This window comes from Geotrypetes seraphini, chromosome 1, assembly GCF_902459505.1.
Source record: "Geotrypetes seraphini chromosome 1, aGeoSer1.1, whole genome shotgun sequence".
In the NCBI taxonomy this organism is placed as follows: Eukaryota; Metazoa; Chordata; class Amphibia; order Gymnophiona; family Dermophiidae; genus Geotrypetes; species Geotrypetes seraphini.
The window spans coordinates 479946465-479964108 of NC_047084.1; the positions used below are offsets into that span (position 1 = coordinate 479946465).

Here is a 17644-nt window from a genome sequence, read left to right on the forward strand (position 1 = left end):
ACGGGTTTTGGACGTATTTCTAAACGACCTAGGCCTTCATAGTGCCACTCAACGTTCAAAGCTAAACGGGGCATTTCGGGAGGAGTGTCGAGGGCGGGAGTAGGGCAGGACATGTGCCGGCTTAGACTTAGTCATACAGCATGTAAAACCAAAAGTTTTACAACAGAGCTTAGACGGAACTTGGACATTGTGACTTAGACCATGTAAAACATGGTCTAAGTCACAAAAACCCACCTAAACTCACCAGATAAGCATTTCAAACACATAACACAGACCCCTACACACTACCCCAGTGATCACCAACCCCACCCCCACCCCCATAAAAATTTTATTCACAACTTTAAATTTCAGCCTCTAGAAGACCATCATCACCTGGCCGCATGGCATAGGAAAGCCTAGTCATCCAGCACAGAGGCAGCTTAAGTCATCTTGGGGGTGGGTTAGGGACCCATAGAGAAGAGGACCCATGCCCATAAGCCCCTGTAATCACTGCATTGATACTTAAACATGTGCACTCCCCTATACACCCCCAAAACCCTTTTTTAATGACATATAAATGGCTCCTGAAGCCATAAGGGCTATTGGGGTGGTAGATAAGTGGGTCTAGGGGATTCTGGAGGTGGTTTGGGGGGCTCACCGTGACCTATAAGGGAGCTGTTGTGAAGAGAAGCCATGGCACCCTTTTTGTGAAGTTCACAGCAGTGCCCTGTAAGGTACCCCACTATTTAGGTGGCATGTCTGGGTGTTCAATCCATCACTTTGCAGACCCCTCCCACGTCCAACAGTGCTTGTTCTAGGCGTTTTGGACTTGGATGGAAAGTTGGACGGAAATATGGTATAAAGATGGATGATTTAGCGGCTTGGACAATCAGATCGGCAGGACGTATAATTAGACGATTTTCGAAAGTAAAAAAAAGTTGGACGTCTCTTTCGAAAATGTGTCTTAGGCTCTTTTTAACTTTGGTCGACTTGCGAGATGGACGTAAATGGACTTAGATGTCCCTTTCGATTATGCCCCTCTATGCGGTTTACAAAATTACATGCATGCATATTAAAAATACTAAAACATGTTTCAACAGAACAAATACAATAAAACATTAACTAACTATCATTATTAAAACCTTTTTTCAAATTCATCCTACAAGATGGAAAGACAAAATCCCATAAAAACATTTACATTATAAGTTGTCCAACTTATGATAGAGAATAATATATATAAGTGAAATAAATGATTCCCACAACATTGTGATGTACCCCCCTTTTACAAAACCATAGCGTGGTTTTTAGTGCCCATTTTTAGAATTCCTATGAGTGTCGGAGCTTTTACCGCTGCAGCTGGCGCTTAAAATCAAACTATGGTTTTGTAAAAGGTGGGGTATAACTTTATAAAATATTCATGTGTCAACTTAGGCCCTGATTCTATAAAAAGTGCTTACTGTTAGGCACCAATCCCTCCCCCCCATTTATAAAACTGTGGGAGCAAATCTTAGTGCTGGCTGGTGCGCTGAATACCCTGCACTGCTCCCGACGCTCATAGGGCTCCTTTTACTAAGATGCGTTAGGGCATTAACGCGCAGCGCAAGCTACGTCACGCACGCTAGATGCTAATGCTCCCATTGAGCTGGCGTTAGTTTTTGGTGCGTAGCACGAACTAAAAATGCTAGCGCACCTTAGTAAAAGGAGCCCATAGAGCTCTTATGAGCGTCGGGAGCAGCACAAAGCATTCAGCATGCCAGCCTGCGCTAAAATCGCTACTGTGTTTTATAAAAGGGTGGGGGGCTAGATTGGCATGCCTAGCTGATCTAAGCACCTAACTTAACACCCCTCCCCCTTTTTACGAAGCCACATTAGGCTTTTTTATCACCAGCCACAGAAGTATTAGCTCCAACACTCATAGGAATTCTATGAATGCTGGAGCTTTTACCATTGCAGCCAGTGATAAAAAAGCCTAAAGCGGCTTCATAAAAGGGGGGGAGGCTAAATTTTAAATTGATTCAGTTAGTGCTACTAAATTATGAGCATCACGCTTAAAACCAATTAAAAAAAAAAATAATTAAAAAATTAATTTTATGATAGGTGCCTAACTCGATAGGTACAATGTAGGTGTCTACACCGATGCCTACCCAAAAATTAGGCATGGTTAAGACCAGAGTTTGGGTGCAGATTGAGTTAGGTGCCAGTATTTAAAGCCAAGAAAACCCTAGTCTAATATATGAGTTGTACACAACCACTGGTGTCTAACTTGATTTAGGCACCGCTAGGCGTGAGTCTACAACTTTGAATGACGTGATAGGTATCACTTTATTGGATGCCTACTGAATTAGGCACCATTTCTAGTAATAAATGATGCAGTAGACATCCAGTAAAGTGGCACCTACCACGTCATTCAAATTTGGATTTTATTGCATTTTATTATTAATATAGAGATCCTTCTACTAGGCTGTAGTACAATATCATGATTTTTCTCAGTTAGTTTTTTGCAAGCCCTGTGCTAATTTTTTAGATCAAGGTGCAGAACTTGCAAAAACAATAATACAATACAATATACTACAACATTTATTTATATACCGCAAATACCTTAACAACGTTCTTTGCAGTTTACAAATGATAAGAAATGGAGGCAGTAACCAGAATTAAAAAATTAAAATCCGCTGTAAATTCACTGTTCCTTTAACACATATTCACTAAAACAAGTTTTCAGAACCCTTAAACCTTTTATAATTACTCACTGAAGTTACATGATCTGGAAATTTTTTTCAAAGATTTGGCAGCTTGATACGCAACTGTGGAAGTGAACAAACTAGTATATTTCATTCCCCTCACCTCTGGAAATCGAAATGAAGAGTTTTGTCTTAAGCCATGCAATCCTGCTTCAGAATAGCATGGCACAAAAAGACATATAAAGTGGTGCTTCTCCTTGGTAAATTTTAAAGAACGTACAAATAAGCTTAAACCATATTCTGGCTTCTACTGGAAGCCAATGAAGCTTTATCAAATATGGTGCAATTCTGTAGCATTTTTTCAATCCAAAAATCAACCAAATCGTAGTATTTTTTAGAGTTTGCAACTTATGTAACATTGATTTTGGGCAGGTTTCAACTTTCGAGTTTATTTGTCTCTTGATATACTGTCTATCAAAGACTAACTAAACGGTTTACAAAAGAATAATCAGTACAACATAGTAATTCACAATTAAATTTAAAAATAAAATAATACAATAGGGGTAGACAAATAGGCATAGACATACTGGAACAGGGGGGAAGAGAGGGGAAAGGGAGAATAAAAAAATTACATCGAGATTGAACTAACAATCGAAAATGATGTTGTTCGAATATTTTCTAATTATTCTCAACTTCCAGAACAACCCATAAGATTTTGACAAGGATCTGGAAGCAAACAAGATGCTGGGAATTATTAAAAAAGGGATGGTTAACAAGACTAAGAATGTCATAATGCCCCTGTACCGCTCCATGGTGCGACCTCATTTGGATTATTGTGTTCAATTTTGGTCTCCTTATCTCAAGAAAGATATAGTGGCACTAGAAAAGGTTCAAAGAAGAGCGACCAAAATGGTAAATGGGATGGAACTCCTCTCATACGAGGAAAGGCTAAAATGGTTAGGGATCTTCAGCTTGGAAAAGAGATGGCTGTGGGGAGATATGATTAAAGTCTACAAAATCCTGAGTAGAGTAGAACGGGTACAAGTGGATCGATTTTTCACTCCATCAAAAATTACAAAGACTAGGGGACACTCGATGAAGTTACAAGGGAATCCTTTTAAAACCAATAAGAGAATAGTTAAGCTCTGGAACACGTTGCCAGAGGATGTGGTATGAGCGGTTAGCGTAGCTGGTTTTAAGAAAGGTTTGGACAAGTTCCTGGAGGAAAAGTTCATAGTCTGCTGTTGAGTCAGACATGGAATGATAGCATGGAATGCTGCTACTATTTGCTTTTTGCCAGGTACTTGTGACTTGGATTGGCCTCCACGAAGACGGAATACAGGGCTAGATGGACCATTGGTCTGACCTAGTAAGACTATTTTTATGTTCTTATATCTGCATTATCCAATTGGCACACACTAATGTGAACGCACTAGCTGAATAATACTTCTATGCCCATGCTCCACCCATGACACACCCTCTTTTTGAATAAAATAACAAAATAAGAGTGTGATTAGTACACACTGACAGACAAATTAGTGTAAACTGTGTTTAACATATTTCGCAGTAAGCTTTTTTCTTTTTATCCACATTAAGCATGTGTTAGTGCTTAATATGGTTAAATAAAAGGGCCTGTAAGTTAAGCATGGATATTCAGCACCAGTGGCATAATAGGAGGGAGTGGGGTGGTGGACCGCCCCGAGTGCCTTCTTGGTGGAGGCACCAGCACCTCTTTAAATCTTCAACACAAGCAACTTCTCTGGCCTGCTGCTCGCGACAGCCTGAAATCACTTCCCGGTCGTGGGCCAGGAATTGACATTGGAGAGAAAACCAACGCTGGCACAGGCCAGAGAAGTAGTTCACACTGGCGAAGATTTAAAGAGGTACGGGGAAGGGAGGGGTGGGTGCGTGGGCAGAGAAGGAGTGGGAGGGCATAGAAGGAGCAGGGAGCATAGAGGAGGGCGTGGTGGGACGCCACCTCCTTGGGTGCTTCCTACCATCACTATGCCACTGTATTGAGATAGGTACCCAGTTAGTACAGAAAAAAGTCTGTCCTAAATTAAGTGGGATCAGAACATCACTGCTCAATATTGGCAATACCCAGGTAACTTCTAGTTGCTGCTTAATATCCCAAGATTCAGATTAATTTTGTCTGCATCTTTCATGTGAAAGAGTAACTTTAGAAAAGCTTATATAGTAAAACTAGGTTTTACATGTAGAAACTACCACTGTACAAAATTTGCCACAATAACTTAATATATCGATAGATAGAATTATACGAGGGGGTGCTGAAAAGTTCTCAGTCCAACCATCCAACTTCCTAAATTCTGAGGTAATTTTGCCACTGTAATTGAAAAGAATGTTATCTTATTTCGTTAAGTGCCAATTTGCTGAAGTGAAATTCTGGGTTTTGACATTGCTTCAGCTCACTGATTGAACCATATCCATGTCATTCTCTTCTTGGCTGAGCTGAGAACTTTTCAGCACCCCCTCGTGTGTAGGGTGCAGTGATCCCACCTAAACTTTTAAACATGCATGAAGAAGGTGGGCAAAGTTTGAAATTTACACATATACTTTATAAAGCACAAAGGCTATATGCATAGTTTAGGTTGGGGAGTAAAAGTATGTACAGAGAAGGCTATTTTCAAATTCACATATCTAGCTTTCACAGCAAAAATCTCTCTCCTGAAAAAAAAAAAAAATGCAAGTGAACAAGCATACTTTGCTGCTGTGGTAAGTTTCAAAGCAAAACTATGCATGGGTTTTATTTGAGAATTCATGTAAAGTCAATCAGTAATAAGTAAGTCCTACCTTTGTCACAGTACAGACCCAATGCCCAATTTTTGTCCTCTTATTAAAACTCATTGTCAAAATATGCATAACTAGCCATTTCTTTCCAATGATTTAATTGTTGTGCCATTGCCAGAGGTTCAAATATTCTATTAAATGACGCAGATCACTGGCATGGTAAAAATGTTAGGATGGGATGGAGTTCCTGGGTCTGTTATGTACTCAGGCCAAAAAAAGTGCCCAATATATTGTCAGTAGATGAAGTAATGTTTACTTATGACACAAGTGATAAAATTGTGACTTGGCTGTCCTTGACATGCTTCTCATTATGGTTGTAACTGCAGGATTCACGGTATAGTTTTTCGGATTTCTACTTAATCCTGTCAAATTTGGTAGCATTCAGATTAGGAGCCTGTTTACTAAAGGATTTCTCTTATTTGCCCCTTATTTTAGAAGCATTTCTACATTTAAATAGCATAGGGCTCCAGAAAAAGGAGAATGAATTAAGACATCTGGGTTTTACTTCCATTGAAAGCAGTGGAAATAAGGAGGATAGGCATAGGCTCCACCTCTACCCTCCCCACTAACATCTAATGTCTGCCCTTTCTCTCACTCCATCCATCCCTCTTCCATCAGCATCTGCCCCTTGTCTCTTCCTTCTCTCCACTTCCATCAGAATCTGCCCCCTTTTTTTCCTCCAACCCAATTCCATCCTGTATCCTTCCCCCTTACGACTCTCTCCCCTTTCCCTGCAAACCAGTTCCATCAGCATCTGACCCTTTCTCTCCCTCCACCACCCTTCCATACAAGTATCCTGCTCCTTTCTCTCTCCCTCCATCCCAATGACATGCAGCAAGGTCCTGCGATGACTGCGGTTGCCGGCTCTGCTCCCGAACAAGTAAGTGACATCAGAGGGGATGGACCGGCAGCCACGTGGAGGTGCAGCATGATCCCACAATGACTGCAGCTGCCGGTCCACCCTTTCTGATATCACTTACTTGTTCCGGAGCAGAGCTGATAGCCCCAGAGAAGCCAGCAAGGAGGAGAGGCGCCAGCTGACTGCCTACAGGACATGCCTCTTACGGCACCTCTCTTCTTGCAGGTCACCCTCCCCTCCACTGGCAGCTCAGGGCCCCATCTGGAGGGCCTTTGTGCATGCATGGACGTCACCATGATGACATCATGCATTTATATGATGTCAACGCATCAACGTCCACGTATTTCCGGATGCCCTCCAGCTACGGCACAAGGTGTAGTGTGCCGTGGCTTACAGAAGTTTGCGAAACACTGGCTTAGAGGGAACAGTGCTTACCATGGTACTCTGTTACCACAGTTCAGTGAATACTCAGGTACATGAAATCTGTTAAAATTATTACAGTATATTTTAATACATTTTGAACGATATTTTAGAAGGCTAAAATCTGAAATTGAGCATTTAAGTATGTACACTGACAATAACATATACAAATATATATGTTACGCATAGACATTTTTTTGGGGTAGAACTGCTTAAGCTTTGTACAATAAATATGCTCATGCCTAGAGCATGTACCCACTTTCATATTTATCTTAGAGCAGATGTAAATTTATTTGTTGGCATTTATGTGTTCCTGGGTGTTTATTTTCTTTGAGACTCAAAACAATTCAAAAATGTTAACATAAGAGGTCTGACAATTAAGTTTGTGAACTTATCCTAGAAAAGTGCTACATACCTCATTGCTAAATATCACTATGGTCACCTTCGAAGTATTCCCCTTGAGAAGCTCTGCACTGACGCTAGTGCCTAGTCCACCCTTCAAAGCAATTTTGGAACTTTTTTTCTGGAATGCTCATCAGAGCTGTCATTGCATTACCCTTGATGTCCTGAATGTCAACAAAATGTCTTCCTTTCAATATTTCCTTTATCGTCTGGTAAATGAAAACCCCTACAGCTCCCTCTGGATTTCAGCACTACTCTGACCCAATGGGGCAACAAATGAGTTGAGGTCACAGCAGCAGGTGGTATGTAAAATTTCCCCGGGGTCAGAGTACACTTCCTCCCAAACACATTACAGTAGTATAAAACTTTGCAGAAATCTCTGGATGGTGTGAGCCACAAAGAGCACCTGGTAAAGAAACACACTTTCACAAATGCCAATTTAAAATAAATCAAATATTTATTGCACAAAATTTCTCATAAATTTACTTCAGAAAGAAACCCAGATCAAAGTGTTTTTCATAACTTTAAAATGCATTCAACATGTTAAAAGATCATTTAAAAACCATTAAAAATATTTTCAATTAAAGTGAAACATTTATTATTTTAATTAAAACTTAACTTAAAATCACTTAAAAATTCCTTACAATTGCTTTCTATTGTCTAAAGTGCTCAAATAGTGATTCTTTGTGTCTTTTAGAGGTCCATTTAGAAGGTCCATTAAAGAACTTTTCAGATAGGTACCCTTCTAATATACTTTCCACCTTGTCAACAACTAATTTTCATATATGCAAGGTTACTTTGTGTAAAATTATTTCTTTTCCCCACAGATGTAATGTCAACAAGGAGACCCTGTATACAGGTAAGTATCCCCTTTTCTTTAATGTTTTCCTCACTTTTTCCACTATTGTAACTTTCTTTTAAACCTTAGCCTGTTTAACTTAATGTTAATGTCTGGAGTTTTTTGTTTGTTTGTTTTTTTTCCTTTTCTTGCAAAACGTATCAGATTAAGTAGATTTAATCAACCCTCCCCCCTTCCCCCCCAAAAAAAAAAGTTGGATGTGTGCACACAAAAAAAACCCCCTCAAAATTGAAACCTATATTCTTCAGGCCCTTCGTCACTTGCTTGCATAGGGTACTGGGAAGTTTTTCCTGGACTGCTGCACTGGAATGCCACTGGTGAAACGCCCGCACTGGAATGCCAGGATTCAGGATCTGGATTACACACTATACTACCTTAAAATAAATTAAAAGGAGGCAAAATCCTCACTCCCTCTGTGTGTAAATCTTCATCAGTGTCTTCTTAGGCAGGCAGGCCAAGTACCCCTAACTAACATAAATTTAAATTAAATAAAGCTCCTTATTCTAAGCATTCCAACTTTCCCACCTTGTGTAAGCAGAACTACTGCATTCACAGTCAAACATCTCCAGCCTAATACAACAGTCAGCAATCCCATTAGCCTTTCAGCCTGTCAAAATGTATTAAAATGAGGCCTAGATTCTCAAAAAAACTGCGTTAAAAAACGACAGGCTGCTACTGCTGCCATTCTGGTAGCGATTTAATAAAAGTGAATCATTCTCCCAAAAAACGCTCATGCAAATTTATTTTTTCAATTTTCTATACCGTTCTCCCAAGGAAGCTCAGAACGGTTTACATGAATTTATTCAGGTACTCAAGCATTTTTCCCTGTCAGTCCCAGTGGGCTCACAATCTATCTAATAAGGTGAGCAGAGTAGCGAAGTCTCACTGAATTTGCATGTGCCCATCGCTGGTGATAGCGATGGGCATATGCACAGAATAAACACAAAAAGAAAAAAATAAACCCAAAAAACAAAAACACAACAGCGGGAGAGATGTTTAATCTCTCCCGCTGCCAACCAACAACCTCCCCCCCCAGCTGTTGGAGAGATGCTCACTCTCTCATGCTGCCCAGCGACACCCCCCCCCCAGCAGCAGGAAAGATGTCCACTTTCTCCCACTGCCATACATCCCCCCTCCCACGCCTCCAATTCCCGGCACCCTCTACTCTTTACCTTGATTTAGATGGCTGACCGGAGGGATGCCAGCTCCCTCCGGCCAGCTGGCCTGCCTCTTCAAAATGGGCCTTTCCCTCCCCGGTGCATCCTGGGAGGCTCTGATTGGCCTAGGTTGTTTAAGGCCCCTCAGGCCCCTCCCCGTTGCATTCGCAGATGCACCGTGGAGGGGAAAGCCCATTTTGAAGAGGCAGGCCAGCTGGCTAGAGGGAGCAGGCATCCCTCTGGTCAGCCATCTAAATCAAGGTAAGGAGGAGAGGGTGCCGGGCTTTGGAGATGGGGGGGGGAGGGAGGTATGTGACAGCAGGAGAAAATGGGCATCTCTCCCGCTGCTGGGGATTTCGCTTGGCAGTGGGAGTAAGTGGGCATCTTTCCCGCTGCTGGGGGGGGGGTGTCGCTTGGTAGTAGGAGAGAGTGGGCATCTCTCCTGCTGCCAGGATTTTAAACAGTGCTGTAACTATACTGGCACCCCTGGACCAGTCGCTGATTTTTGTTGCCAAAACCCAATGCTGCTCTTGAAGAATGGCTCGATGATTTTAGAGAATCCACCGGAGTGCTCATTTCATGTCGAGGAGCTCATTTGCATGGCACTGTCAGAGACTGCTAGGAAGCTCACTAAAGACAGAGCTAAGCTGTTTTGATAATCCGCCGCTAAAATGCGTGCAGGCTAAACTGTCGGAAACCAGTTTAGCAACCGTGTTAAAGTTTTGAGAATCTGGCCCTGAGTGAAATCCAATTTTCCAATGACACCAGTACAGCTCTGGAACACTGTCACTCCGATATATACTGCCAATGCAGCTCAGTTAAACATTACAGCAGTGCTCCTCAGGATTCCAAGACAGTTCTAATCTTCAAAACTGTTTTTCCCTAGACACAACCTTACCTCAAATCTTACCATGATTAACCTTAAATATATTCCACTCTCTGTCACAGTTATATTCTCATTGTTTTAGAATAAAGACTCCTTAAATCCTCTATCCAAGATCATTTATTTTTCCTTTTTCTGGTAAAATTAACTCTCTTTCCAAGAAAGTCTTTAAACAGCTATTTTATCCTTAGAAAAAACCATCTCATCCAGTTCCCCTAAATTCCTCACAGGAGAACTTAGAATTTTCTTCTATCAATTAAATTTCCTCTACACAGCAAGAAAATTCACCAGTTAACTTTTAAATCATCACCTTTATTTATTGCTGAAGGTCACTGAATTGTGTGAGCAATGGAAACCATTACATTTGTCTTGGTGGGGGAGAGTCCAAACAGTTAAAATGATGATCCTGCCTGTGGTTTGTTACCAAATGGGTATGTTGACAATTTATTTTCAGGGGTCTATTTACTAGAAATTGAACAGTATCCTTATTAAGTTTATTTGGATGGGCAAAACTGCTAGAATTGCTTTAGTATCTTTGCAAAAACCAATTGTTGAGGGAGGGGTAAATTTTCCAAATTTTTATAGGTATCATCAGGCCTATATTCTGCGTCAGAGTATGTATTGGATCCTGTCTGACCTCATGGAACATTAGCCTGACTGGTTAATTTTGGAGTGGAAAATTATGTCCCAATGCGTCTGTCTCATGTATTGGACATTAAACTACCTAGTTATGCTAAGGATAATAATATTATTCTGGATACTTGGAAGACTTTGAGACATATTAATAAGATAACTGAAATTCCTATGGCTGAACTCCAAGATGCAAATAGGCGGCTCTAAAATTGCCTGGAAGGAATGGATGCAGGCAGGCATAAGAACATTGGAAGATGTTATTTTAAATGGAAAATTGATTGACTTTTCACAGTTGCAACAATCTTTTGGTATTTCAAAATTTCAGTTTTATAAATGGTTGCAACTGAAGCAGGCTATTCAGAAAGGGTTCCCTGATTGGCATAATTTTAAAAATTATTACAGCTTGCAGTTCCTCTGCTTTCAGGCAGATATGCTTGGCCATCAAGCCGCCAGGTGGTATAAATTAATATCTGAACTTGTGCATAAGAAACCCAAAAATGCTCTCAGAGACATTTGGAGCGTCGAGATTAAGCAGTACATTTCTGTATCTCGATGGCCACGGATTTGGTCTTAGAGGATGAGATGTACAGCATCGGCATCTATGAAACAAACTTGGTTCTTTTTGTTACATCGTTCTTTTTGGACCCCGGTTAGATTGAATAAGTTAGATAATTCTTATTATGCTGGCACTGTCATCTAGACATGGGAACATTGGATCACTTACTGTTTTATTGCCCTATGATTCTGTTTTTTTGGAAATCGATTTGGGGACATATTAATAATATTCTAGAAGCTGCAATCCCTTTGACTTATGAAGTAGTGATTTGTGGTACTGTGTTATATGTTAAGATCCCTTAGACAAATATAAAAGATGACTTTTTAAAATTATGACGGGTACAGCTATACAATTGATCGCATGAAACTGGAAAAATTGGGATCAACTTAACTTTACATTCTGGTGGGCAAATTTATGTTTAATCTATAAATATGAGAAAATGAATGCTGATTTGTCAGGAAACACAAAAAATTTCAAATTATTATGGGGCCCATTGATGTCTTTTTTAGAATTATTATAGTTTGTTTTTATTTGGAGCTGTGTCTGTTCTCCTATTCTACCCCCTCGTGCCTTAAATAGCAACAAGCACGAGAGCTGCTCCTGGCATGTTGGGCTGCCCTGCCCCCATACCCACTCCCGTTGCTGGGAAATGCAGAAAAATGAGGAGGCGTGATTTTCAAGCCTCTAGAGCTGGGGTGTCAAACTCAATCTAAAACATAGGCTCAGTTGCAGGCTGAATTTTTTTATTAAGATACTTAGGGATTCTTTTATTAAGGTACGCTAACCGATTTAGCGTGTGCTAAATGCGCACCTTAATAAAAAGACCCCTTAGTCTTAGTAGAAGTATATGGTTAAAACCTCTCCAACCTCACGCCGGCTCTGTGATGTAAATAAAATTAATAAAAAAGACTTTTCCTCTCTCTTTTATGTCCTAGTTCACGCCTGCTGTCTAACACCAGCTCTGGCAGGATACACATTTCAAATCTGACATACTGTAATCACAAAATAGAAAATAAAATTATTTTTTTCTGCCTTTTGTTGTCTGGTCATTAATCAAATCATGTTGTGGTCCCAAGCTCTGGTTGTCTTCTGATAACTCGCTTGCTAGGGCATCCTTCTTTCTTCTTCCCTTCTGTTTCTCTTCCCTCCCCCGGAGGACTGGCATCTTTCCTTTTGGCCTGGGATTTGGCCTGCCGTTCCTTCCCTCCCTCCATCCCGGCTTCCTGGTCTCATATTAAAGCCCGAGTTTGACAGCCCTGCTCTAGAAAATCATACCAGTGTCTCTCTCTGCCTGCTCTCCCTCTCTATGCATGTGCATGCTAGCCATGCACGTACATTTACTCTTTATTTAAGCCTCCGCAGCTTTTAAAACAACTTTTTGGACCCTGGCTCCCCACTGCCAGAGTCCCAATATGACCACACTATGGGGCAATCCCCAAAACTCCTGTGCTCCCGTGCTCTCTGGGCCCTCCCAGACCAACTTTTACCTTTTCAAGACCTGGCCACTACTGGACTAGATCCCCAACACATCTTCGCCACTTCTGGCAGCCTTCCAGGGTCTCCTCATAGCTCCTATCTGCTCTTCCCAGTCCTAATCTTCAGGTGCGCTCCCGTACCTCTCTTTGGGCCCTTCGGCCCAGGGCAGATCTTCTGCGCATGCACAGCCAACCAAAAATGTGCCCTTAGCAGCAGACACTTCTCCCTCACTCCCAGCAACTGACACTACTACACACATGCCGTGATCGCCAGGAAAGTACCTCCCCGAAGCAAGGCCCTGCCTTCTCTTTCCTCCAACGGCTGGCACCACTACATTTTTTTTTAAAAAAAACACCATGGCCTCCAGAGTATCACTGCTGCACATTGGGTCCTGCCTCCAAAGGCATGGCAGGACCCCAAAGATCTCAGGTCACCGCATGGCCCCAACAAAACAAAAAAACTTGGACCCAGCCTGCGGAGCCCAAAAAAACAAAACAGGCCCAGAACACAAAGCCCTGCTACTGCTCTTCCCCATGTGGGTAACTTTTATTTAATTTTATTTTTCTGTTTTCATAAAGAAAAAAGTCATTGGGGGCCAGATCAGATGAGTAAGAAGGGTGTTCCGATACAGTTATTTATTTCTGGCCTTAAAAAGCCCCCATAGTCATTGCCGTGTGAGCTGGTGCATTGTTGGGATGCAAGAGCGTGATGCAAGAGCCATGAGTTGTAGGCGAAAAGTTCAGGTTGTTTTCGTCTTTTTCATACAGCCTTTTTCAGCACTTCCAAATAGTAAACTTGGTTAACTGTTTGTCCAGTTGGTACAAATTCAAAATGAACAATCCCTCTGACATCAAAAAAGGTTAGCAACATCGTTTTGACTCTTGATTTGGACTGGTGGAACTTTTTTGGTCATGGAGAATTGGCTGACTTCCATTATGCATTTTGACGCTTTGTTTCAGGGTCGTATTGGTACACCCATGTTTCATCACCAGTGATAACACAGCCCAAAACATTGTCTTGCCTCTCCAAAAAGTCTTGGCAAACTTTGACTCTTCTTTGCTTTTTTTCATCAGTGAGCTCCTTCGGAATCATTTCTGCACACACTTTTCTCATGCCAAGATTTTCAATTAAGATTTTCCTGTTTCTCTGTTACTTGGTCTGCTCTACTTCTCATAGTCAGCTGACAATTTTGACGCACAATTTGATGAATTCTTGCAATGTTTTTGTCAGTTCTGCTCATTACTGGCTGCCCTGACCTTTCTTCATCAGTGACGCTTTCTCTCCCCTCAGAAAAACGTTTAATCCATTTGCACACTACCATTTTCTTCATGGCATCTAATATAATAAAGCCCTACGCGCGCATGCGCACTCCCACCTGCGTGCTCCCATTTTCCGTGCGCTGTAGGGCACCGCAGGTAGGAGTGCGCATGTGCCCAAATCCCCTGAGGCGGATGAAGGCCCCCGCGGCAGTCGGCGGGTTGGAGACAGCGCCGATCCTCAGGCGCCCCTTCCTCCCCAGCCGACATTCGTACCCGGAGCCGGAAACGAAACGCCAAGGTCATATCGCTGTGGGAGGGGCAGATGGGAGGGTCAATGGGTTCGGCTGCACGGTGGCGTGGAGGGGAGATGGAAACAGGCTGATCACCGGTTCTACTGCACAGGGGGGGATGGGAGGGAGGGAAATAAAAATGCCGGGTTCTACTGTACAGGGGGAATGGAAGGGGGTAGAAATTTAAAGATGCTGCTCATTAGGTCTACTACACAGGGGGATGGGAGGGAGCAGGCAGGCAGGCTGGCTTCGGGGGTGGAGTTAGGTCAAAGTCTAGAAGGCAGTGAGGAGGACATAGGAAGGAGGCACTGGGGGGGGCACTAAGGACATAGGAAGGGGCACTGAGGGCACTAAGGACACAGGACAGAGGCACTGGGGGCACTAAGGACACGGGAAGGAGGCACTGAGGGCACTAAGGACACAGAACAGAGGCACTGGGGGCACTAAGGACACGGGAAGGAGGCACTGGGGGCACTAAGGACACAGGACGGATGCACTGGGGGCACTAAGGACATGGGAAGGAGGCACTGGGGGCAATAAGGACGTAGGAAGGGGTACTAAGGACATGGGAAGGAAGAACTGGGGTACTAAGGGCATAGGAGGCACTGAGGCCACTAAGGACATAGGATGGGACAGTATGGACATAGGAAGGGGGGCCACTGAGAGACAGGCAGGCATGGCACAACAGAGAAATACAGGGGGCCAGGGAAACAGAGACAGAAAGAAAGATAGACAGGGGGCAAGGGAGAGACACAGACAGAAAGAATGACAGACAGCGTACAAGGAGAAAGAGACAAAGAAAAGAAAAAAACCCAAAATAGACATGTACTCTAGCACCCGTTAATGTAACGGGCTAAAATACTAGTTATCCTTATAAACTTGGACTAATATGTCCCTGATTTCACTTCCACTTTTGCCAAGTTTAACAAGAAATTTAATGTTCGTTCATTGCTCTAATTCGAGCTCTGACATTCTTGCGACAGCACACAAACACACACAACAATATTAAAGAATGCCATTCAACAAGACACCGCCACACGTCAACACAAACACAGCTGTGAGACATTGATATACCAAGGTTATGAAACCTTACCGAGTTGTTTGCCAACGTAAACGCATGGAGGCAAGTTCGCAAACTTGTCAAACCTCGTATATCATTTACTAAAAACTTGCTAACCCATCTTATCAGATATATGTCAGGGTGACATACATGCAAATTAAAGGAAAAAAAAAAAAGAAAAAGAACGCCAGAATATCAATAGGAAAGTAATCATGTGCATTCATAGTTCTTAAAAAGAAAAGTTCTAAATTATCCTTAGCTGATAGATTAAGGAACAGGCTGTATATTCAGCTACTGGATGGCACTCCTAACATCCAACTTGTGGATAACTCACCAAAAGCAGTTGGAGTGATAAGAGGAAGGGAGCAGTGAGAAAAACAACCTGTCTCTCTCTGGTTAATAGTTTTGTGGGAGCTGGCAGATAATTTCTGGCTACTTAAGCAGCTGGCTACTTCTGTGCATATAGCTCAGGGGACCAGTGTTCCAGAACTCTTAATATACTGGAAAAGGGTTAATTTTATTTGTCCTATTCACCTCCTTTTTACCTGATAGTGTTCTTCTGGCCTGCCTCCTGTGCACATAACCAGCCATAAGGTACCATAGGAGGCCAAATTTGTATAACCCAGGGGTGTCCACACTTTTTTGGCTTGCGAGCTACTTTTAAAATGACCAAGTCAAAATGATCTACCAACAATAAAATTTCAAAAAACACAAAGCACACTGTACGCAGAGAAAATGTTAATAATCATTTATATTTAGAGGGTTTTTTCAAAGAGGTCAAGGCAGATGATTTTATAATATGCAATGTCATCTCAGTAACAACTATACAAAAATAGACAAATATACCCCCTCCCTTTTTACTAAACCACGATAGCGGCTTTTAGCACAGGGAATTGCGCTGAATGCTCTGCGCTGCTCTCGATGCTCATAGACTCCCTACACTAAAATCCACTACTGCGGTTTAGTAAAAGGGGGGCCATAGTGCACAATATAGGCAGCAGATATAAATTCTTAAAATGGACACATTTTGATCACTAAATTGAAAATAAAATCATTTTTCCTACCTTTGTTGTCTAGTGATTTCTTCTGGTTGCACTTTCTTCTTCTGACTGTGCATCCAATATTTCTTCCCTTCTTTCTGCCTCTTGCATGCTTCGTCTCCTCCAGATCTCATTCCATTCCACAACCAACATCTCTGTCCTTCCATGAGCCAATTTTTTCTTCCTCTCTCCCTGCCTGCCCCCTGCCACCCAACACACTCCATTCCCTCCCCCAACTTTTTCTTCCTCTCTCCCTTCGCCACTTTCTTTCTGTCTTGTCTTTCTTTCTGGTTCCCTGCCCCCCTTTCTTTCTCTCTGTCTTTCTTTTTGTCTCCCTGCCCCTTTTCTTTCTTTCTGTCTCCCTGCCCCCTTTCTTTCTTTTCTCTGTCTGTCTTTCTTTCTGTCTCCCTGCCCCCTTTCTTTCTTTCTTTCTGTGTCCCTGCCCCCTTTCTTTCTGTCTTCCTGCCCCCTTTCTTTCTTTCTGTCTGTCTTTCTTTCTGTCTCCCTGCCCCCTTTATTTCTTTCTCTCTGTCTGTCTTTCTTTCTGTCTCCCTGCCACCTTTCTTTCTTTCTGTCTCCCTGCTTTCTTTCTTTCTGTCTCTCTGCTCCTTTCTTTCTTTCTCCCTGCCCCATTTCTTTCTTTCTTTCTCTCTGTCTTTCTGTCTCCCTGCCCCTTTCTTTCTCTCTGTTTGTCTTCTTTCTATCTCCCTATCCCCCTTTCTTTCTGTCTCCCTGCCCCCTTTCTTTCTTTCTTTCTTTCTGTCTCCCTGTCTGTCTTTCTGTGTCCCTGTTCTGTTTCCCTGTCTTTCTGTCTCCCTGTCTTTCTTTCTGTCTCCCCTTTCTCTCTGTCTGTCCTTTCTTTCTCCTCAAGCCACCGATGGGGCCATCGTTTAGGAATAGGCCTCCAAGCCGCCGTTGCTGCCAAGTTCTCCCTGTTTCCTGATGCCCCAACAGGCCAGCAGCGACTGCAGAAGCGCTGAGCCCACCAGCCTTCCCCCCGAAGAAAATTCTGACATCGGAGAGGAAGTTCTGGACCAGCCAGGCAGCGCTTGGCTGGCCCGGAACTTCCTCTCTGATGTTGGGGGGAGGAGGGGAAGGCTGGTGTGCCCGGCGCTTCTGCAGTCACTCCTGGCCTGTGGTGTAGGGGAACAGGGAGAACGCAAAGGCAATGCAAGTCTATCGCTGAGCCTGGGATGGGCTCTGCAATCGACTCACGTTGCCTTTGCGATCTGCTGGTCAATCGTGATCAACCTTTTGGGCACCCCTCACCTCCTATGGTACT

General features: G+C 42.7%; 1 protein-coding gene across 6 annotated transcripts in view; it reads right to left on the reverse strand.

Annotated features, from left to right (window-relative positions):
- Nucleotides 1–17644, reverse strand: part of GLIS3 (GLIS family zinc finger 3) — a 658803-nt gene that overhangs the window by 468457 nt on the left and 172702 nt on the right. The window lies entirely within an intron of this gene.